Below are 8,843 nucleotides of genomic sequence, written 5' to 3' on the forward strand. Positions count from 1 at the left end.
TCATGATCCATGTACCTATGAAGTTTCATGATCCTAGGCCTAAATATTCTTGAGTTATCATCCTGAAACCATTTTACTGTTTTGAGTCAATGTGACCTTGACCTTTGACCAAGTGACCTGAAAATTAATAGGATCATCTGCCAGTCATGATCAATGTACCTATGAAGTTTCATGATCCTAGGCCTAAGCATTCTTGAGTTATCATTCTGGAAATTATTTTACTATTTCATGTCAATGTGACCTTGACCTTTGACCTAGTGACCTTAAAATTAATAGGGGTTATCTGCCATTCATGATAAATGTACCTATCAAGTTTTATGATACTAGGCCTAAGCACTCTTTACTTATAATTCGGAAACCAAATGATGGACGGACCGAGCCCCTTCACCATTTTTCGAATCACAAACATCGCAAAATAAAACCAATTAACATTCCACAAATCATTATTGCCAGATATGTATATAATGGTTAAATATTAAACAAGACAAATATATTGAAGCAGAGCCATTGTGTATGGCTCATTGTTTAATGTTTCCAAAATAATCTGGTAACGTATATTGCAGGTCGGTTGCAGTTCTAAATATTCCACTCATATTCATTGCATGTTACACATTTGAAAGAAAATGCAACAGTGAAAAATAAATTAAAAAGATCATTATACATGCATAACAATCACCTGAATCAATGCCACCCGGAATGCCAATCAGCTGTGGCTTGTCGCGGATGCCATCTATGACCAGGTCTTCCACGGTGGTTAATACAGCTGGAGGCCCCCCTCCAGTTTCTTTTCTGTCAGACTCTTTTTTTTGGCTGAAATTAAGCGAGGTACATTTATGAACCATTCTTTTAACTTAAATATCTTATACTGTAATCTTTGAAAAATTATTAAAAAATCAACATTGATATTTTTTATATTTGATGTACAATAATAATTGGCAGTGATTATTATTAACCCTTTGCATGCTGGGAAATTTGTCGTCTGCTAAAATGTCGTCTGCTGAATTTATAAAAATTAGCATTTTCTTCGATTTTGTTTCAATACTACTAACAGAATAGCAAAAAGTTTGGATCATGATGAGACGCCACGTTCTGTGGCGTCTCATCTTGATCCAAACTGTTTGCAAAGGCCTTCAAAATCCGGTTCCAGCACTGAAAGGGTTAAAAAAAACATGGTAAGACTAAAATACTGAACTATTGAATTGAACAGTTCAAAAATAGTATTAACTGAAAGATTAAGCTCTCAGCACATATACCAATGTATTTTAAGAGCATACATCTTTATATTATAACAAATATTTTCTCAATATGTTGACAAAAATAAACACTGATTAAGGAATATGTCATATAGATTAGAGATTACTTGTTAACTTTTAATGGGCCAAAGGAACTAACTAATGCTATTATAATTTTTTAATACTCAGAATTGTTTTTTATCATCAAAAATACATTCAACTACATTTTGCCAAAGTATTAAAAATAATCAACAAGCATGAATAATGAGCGTGATTAAAGATCTAGCAAAATATTAATTGCGCGCAAAACACATGTAATGAGCTCATAATATTCAACAATTACATGAACTTTTTTATTTGTGTGTGCATAAAATACTTAATAAATTACATTTAATATTATACAGTTTTTACAATGGGTGCAATAAAAGAAAACATTTCACTACATTACATAATGAGAACATGTCATTTTGTTTCATTTTTACATTCCATTAAAACTGGTACATACAAACATGGTATAAATGCAAAGTGTAAGGTACCTCGACATTTCAACTGCGCATACATGTCTTTTATTTGACGCACTGTCCTAGAACATTGTGCGACACTGGAGCTGAAATGAAAGGTAATATAGTCATATTCTAAATGGAAGAGGACCATAATTGAAACATATTCATCGCTTATGTTTTTCTAGGTATAAAACGGGACATAATTATGTCAAAATACCAGTCAGAGTTACACAACTTTGCCTGCACAGTCCCCCTATGATAGTAAGTAAGTATTGCAAGTATGAAAGCAATAGCTTTGTTACTTTAGGTATAAAGTGGACCTAAGCACAAAACTCAACCATCTTTTCAATTTTTTAAGTATAAAAAGGGCACATAATTCTTACAAAATGCTAAATACAGTTGTCTGCTCTTGTTTATAGGTTGGGGTCATGTTGATAAAGAAGTACACAAAATATAAAAGCAATATGTCAAAAGACATAGTCGAGCTAAAAATATATGACACATATAAAGACATAAATGTCTATAAAGGCACCCTAGCAAACATGATTTTGCTAGATCTTTCTTATTAATATTTTGTTCTGTCTTTGTTTTGATGAGAAAACATTAACATTTTGTAAAAAAAATCATTATTTATAAGAAACATTTTTTCATTAACAAAACCACAACAGTTTAGTATTGGATTTTTTTTATTTTTTTTTGTTTACACTGAGTATCACTATTTCTGTCCAAATTCTCTTTTTTTTCTCGCACAGTATATTCTATACAATCGAATTAGTGAACAAAAATATTTGAGATAGTCCTGCATTTAAACAGACAAATGAATCTAACTTTATATATATATATATAAATAAGTAATTTCCATTTCCAATTAGATTGTATCCTATCATTTTGTGGTCATTTATCTCATAACAGTAAAAAAAGTTCAAATGGTCCTTTGTGGATAAGATGTTGCAAAGCTTAATTATATAGCCTAATTGTAAAAAGTATTTTTTTTTATATAATTTTGTTAAACAAAATTATATAACAGGTTGGTTCAGACCAGGGTAGGAATAACTACTTGCTCTTGGTTATACATGTAGGACTGTTTGGAAAGTATTTTAAGATTAATCAGAAATATTTTTATATAACAGGTTGGTTCAGACCAGGGTAGGAATAACTACTTGCTCTTGGTTATACATGTAGGACTGTTTGGAAAGTATTTTAAGTTTAATCAGAAATATTTTGAGAATTTCAGATTGTTAATCTTTTCTCTTGCAATGCATATACATTATAATCAGTCATGGTTTGAATAATTGATATTGTGCCATATCTCACACTTTGTGACTAATCATACTATGGTATTAATATTTAGATCTAATACTGAATAAAAACTACTATGTAGCCTCTTTTAATGATTCATATAATCTTAGATTTAGGGCGGACAGACCAAGGATTAACATGCAAAGGGCGATCGGATTCTAGAACCTGTAAGGAATTATGGTGAACGGATCTGTTGATTAGGGCTCTGTATGTGCTAATAATAGTGTAAGAATAGACTAAACAAGGCCGTCATTTTCAGAACATACATTTAATCGTCACAAACACACAGACGCTTGATAGGCTAGATGCTACTAATACTAGTGATATTATTTAAGACAATTAAACATGCCTAGAACTTCAGTTATTACAAATGATTTAAAAACATAATTTTCAGTTGCAAACATGCAGCTGCCAAATATTTTCAGACATTGTTTTTGTTCATAGGTCACTGAAACATTATGAATATATATATTAATGCCGAATTTTCTTACTTTCGGTTATACAGGCATGTGTTAGTTCTATCAAAACAAATGAATGTTTTGTCTACAGCCTAACTGCACTAAGACTAATAGTAAGATGACATTTGAAAACAAACAAGTTAATTGCGACTCACCTATTGAAGGTATCAGCAACCTCTTGCCAGGTTTGTTCCTTTTTTTTGCCACCTAGTGTGGCACCTTTAAAGCGACAATATAACTCGTCGTACCGATCATTTATCAGTTGAACCACGAAGGTTTTTCCGACATAGACCAATGCACCTGAGCAGTCATTGTAGCTAAACTATCATTGCAGCAGACGTCAACAAAAAACAACTTCCGCTTTACCGCTTACGTCCACAAAAAGTCGAAAAAAATCGATGTCGTTAAAACCGATGTTGAACGACATCAATTTTAAATAGCTTCGTGAACTCGAACTTTGTCATCGATGTCACTTGACAACGATTTTCAATGTCATGCAAAATCGATTTTCGATGACAGTAAAACGTTTTGTGAACACGGGGCCTGTATTGACGGAAAATAATTGACATCTATGCGTTTCGTAATGACACACGATTTGTGTCCGCTTGGATATCGAATTGTCGTATAAAATATAACACTCGCAAGCAACACATATGATTTGGAAACTAAGTGACCGATTAATATAATATGCACACAATTAGTCAACCGATTTGAATGCAACAACGTTAGCTTATGTTTATAATGCTAATTCAAAGAATAACTAATACACCAATCAGTCAGAACAGGGTTCATATTGCATACAGTCTGGGAAAAAGTATTAATACTAGTTAATTTAAATCTAATAAAACGTCTTATTTTTTTGTTTTGTTTAACTCCGTTAATTTGATATGTTTTCCTGAGATAGTGTTAAAAAAGTCGCCAGGGAAAGAATTTTCGCGAAATCGTCGGAACTAGACAGTAAGCAATTAATGAATATGCATACAGAAGCTAAACTCGACGACGGTGATATACTCAACGAATGTTAGACCTTTAAATTCCCCTATGACTAATTTATTTGAGGGTTCCTATTAAGATTGCTGTTTTAATACACCAAATTCCCTTTTGATAATGGTGTAACTATGTTGAAGCATTTCTTTGATAGCGCAGTACGCATTAATTACGTCGAAAAATACTTGTCACGTTACGAACTAAGGTATAAGGAAAAAAGTATGTTGAATATAGTAAAGTTCCCATTAAAGCATGTGTGCATTGATTTTCATAAAATCGGATTTTTTTCCTCAGCTACTGTGTATACTATTTCAAACGACGATTGGCTATGCATGACTGATTTATTTTCGAATGATACTGCATAAACAATATGTGTGCGTTTGTTTCATAGTGTACTAATATACATTACAAAAACATTCCTTTAAATAACTCACTTTTGTTTACTTTTAGTATGCATGTTATAATGTTGACGTTCTTGTTTTAGTTGGAATATCTTCCTTATCATATACTAGTGTGGTATTACTTTGTGTGAAGGTAACTTTGAGTGTATGTACATAACATCATGGGCTGAAGGTTCATGTTCAATTTGCTTAACCGTGTACACATATTTACAAATGACACATATACTCATATTATTTGAAAAGCCATAACTTGTAAAATGGTCGCGCAAACAAAAACGTTGGCTTTTCAAACATAGAGCATGTATTGTGTTGGTGCTTGTGACTTTTGCATTTCGAACAAAAACTAGTTGCAATTGTATAAAAGTATAAATTCGCTGGTATTCTGTAACATCTTCGTCTAAAATGTATTTTAGATTGCTATCATCAAAATGTTATCTGTAGTTAAGATCATTATGTCGTATATACACACTACAGAACACGTTGTTATATTAAGACGAAAGTAACCTACGCAGGTATAACATTCGATGCGTAAAACGTATGCTGAGAAATCTCTCAGCAGATGAAGTCGTCTTTAGGACATCTTGTATATGTATCGTAGTGTTATGATTGCGAACTTGGTTCAATAAAAATAGAAACCTGCAGTTGTAAGAGGATGCTTGACACATATCTTGCTCTCGAAATTGAGCCAAATACTTGATTAGTATTTTCTTATTTACCACCGCATATGATGCCATACATTACATCGACTCGATCTTAAAGTAAACACGACGTTTGAGGCTAGTCAACATACATCATCGTATGCTTTGATTTACGTTCAGTGTTCTGTTGACCTCGAAGTATGTCTGTTTACCTAGATAATTTAATTTGAATACTTAGGATCATTGATGTTTATTTAGCCAGAAGTTTATAATTTGCGGTTCCGAGCAGTTCTTAATATTGGGTCGATCTGTACGCAGCAAAACATCATGTTTGTGATTAATTATGCGTGGTAACTGGTCAATTAATGTGCGGCTGGTTTTGTGCAGCGATTGTCGATAAAGCTATGGTGATATTGTTCAAAAATATTGAATTTCGCTTTTTTTACAAATATAGTATCGAGGTCAAATATGACACGTCTTGAAACAAATGCATATATTTTATATAGCGGTTAATAGCTAGTCAAATATGATGAACAGAACCGCCAATTTGTGGTAGCGAATCAAAAAAAGACGTTTTTATACTTAACATAGCGACTTAACATTGGAGATATACTCTTATTCTTGTCCAATGTATCGAAACACTATGACCCTTCACATAAGCAATACCACGCGATATTTATCCGTTCTTTACGCATTTAGTATTTATATATCGTTAGTAGTATTATGTTCAAAAACTCGTCAAATAAGTATATATGATTACAGTCGTACGTTCACAGTCCATGCGAATAGAACATATATGTACACAGCATTGCATTTCCACGAACTTTTTAGGCATTCGTTATATGTGTACAGCTACTACATGTTACATGTCCTTATGAATTTAATACATATTTCCTCATATACATAGCACAATTAAACATTTTTAAGCTAAACAAGATACCGATGCATTTATCTTAAGGGAATAACCTTATAAGAAATGCTATTTCAAGCGGGCATTTGAAGACTTGCTCGAATTATTGTTAGACATAAATTTATCACTTAACTGAGCAGGAGTTAAATGTGGGAAGTCATTTGTTTGTATCAGTCCACTTCAACAGGTTGTTTCGATTTGTTGAGCGTAATATATATATATAGATCCCAGAAAACGGAAATAACGTTGTTGTGAAATATAATTATCTCCCTTGAAACACACAAATACTCATAATTTCACTGTATCTTCTAGATCCAACGTATTTCCGCTGTGTCTCTAACATAGTGTTAGGGTAGTTTATGAATCCTTATCGGATCCTACTTATATACAACTATGGATTCATGTTTGTAATAAATGTTCATGTAACTGTCCCTTCTGTGTATGTAAACTGTTCCAACATTGGAAGATGTGTTGCGGTAAAAGTATGGAGTATATATCTGTGAATGAACCATCTTTTTTGGGGGGATGGGGATTTCACAGTATGTCTGCTTCATTCTGCACCGTAGCTAGGCGCACACGCCGAAGTCTCCAATGTCAGTCTGTTTGTCTGTCTGTGTATCTGGTTGTTCACGCATATCTTTCTCCATATATATATATATACGTTCTGTAAGTAATTGTCGACGAAAAAGCTGATATTTAAAGTACGTTATTTGTTTCAAAAACAAGGAAACTCTGTTATTTATACTTTTTCACCGAATAATATTTGAACAGTAGATTCAAAACTCCGAACGCAGCTAAAAGTCTTCAAAGATAACAAGGCACAATCAAGAGTGACAAGCTTATGTTAAACATATTGGTCCACTGACAAAACCAATTAGCATAATTGGAATCGTTCGCATCGCAGTATCTCGGTGTTAACTGAATACATCAAAGCGTTGGATATAATAAACAAATATACATTCCAATTCACAAAGGAAATAAACAAATCTGTTCCAGATAGCAAAATGAAGCACGACAGCACTATAAGTGGCTTGTTATCGTAAACATTATTTGTACATACCATGAATAAATAACCGTATTATACTTCAACGGACCGAATATAAATCCATCAAATGTTAAATAACGGTCCGACATTAGGCTGCATACATGCGTAGTTAATATAAGAACGACAGGCGCATCAATAGGAAAAGTCTAAGACACGCAAGTCATCATGCGTGGGCATATGTTGTCTGGTATAAATTAAAGTCAACATCGGTCAAAAAGGCGTGTAAATATAACAAGTTGCAATTGGATTGATTTATCAGCTTTAATGATTTCAAACGTTAACCGTGCCTGTTGTTCGATCTCTCCGTGCATCAATAATACGGTATGTCGAAACAGTAAACATACATACTGCAAAATGTATATCTGTAAACGAACAAAAAACAATCAGCATAAACCTTTCGGAGAAATGTGTAATTGTACAGTGAATAGTTGTAACTAGTTCGGGCTAAAATACCCCACATTTTACAAAATATGAACACATCATCGACATTATAAAGAGATGTGTGTTTGCTTAAAAGTATTTTTGTCACTTAAACAAAAAACATCAATATAAAACAAAGCAACCACGCGTCTTGCGTATGCTTTGTGCATGAAATATTACCCTTAGGTAAACGAATGTTATTTTGTGAATGCTTATGATTATCTCGCCTTAAATGTTTGAGTAAAGTAGAAAGTTTGTTAACTCATGCGCAAATGTTATGATGCTTATATAAATGATTCCTAAATATTAAAATGACGTAACAACTGATACGAATCATACTTCATTATTAGACCCATAACCCATCGAAGACGACTATAACTTTTGCCCCGGTCCGCCCGTCTGTTCGTATGTGTCCTTGTGTCGGGATTCCCGTCCGAAACTTGATACTGCAACAACCAAAACAGTAATGGGTTTGTTTTAATTCAAAATGGTACATAAGAAGGGTTTATTAATTTAAGAATGTTGACAGTTGGTCGTGTGGTGAACATACCTGTGTTTGGGTCGACCAACATTTTAGTTCTTAATAAATGATGACATAAATAATTGCAAATGTACCTTGTCATCGCTTGAAAGTATGTAATGAAACGTATTGGAATCATGTTGATACTCCGATAGCATTACCCGGATACTGTCTTCAATGTATGTTATTGTATTATTGTATTTGTAAAAAGTTATACACATTATTTCATTTGTAGTTGAAAACAACTCAAGCTAAATTGTTTGCAATCATGACATCGAACATCCCTATGTCCTAGCCTACACATCGAATAGTTTAGCGATATGCTGCTGTATGGTTGATTATTGAACGAAGTGCTGCTCACACATACGCCTTCATGGCCCTAATGCATTAAATGGGTACAAACCAAACCTTAAGATACATTAAACATTTG

The sequence above is a fragment of the Dreissena polymorpha genome, chromosome 6, assembly GCF_020536995.1.
Source record: "Dreissena polymorpha isolate Duluth1 chromosome 6, UMN_Dpol_1.0, whole genome shotgun sequence".
In the NCBI taxonomy this organism is placed as follows: domain Eukaryota; kingdom Metazoa; phylum Mollusca; class Bivalvia; order Myida; family Dreissenidae; genus Dreissena; species Dreissena polymorpha.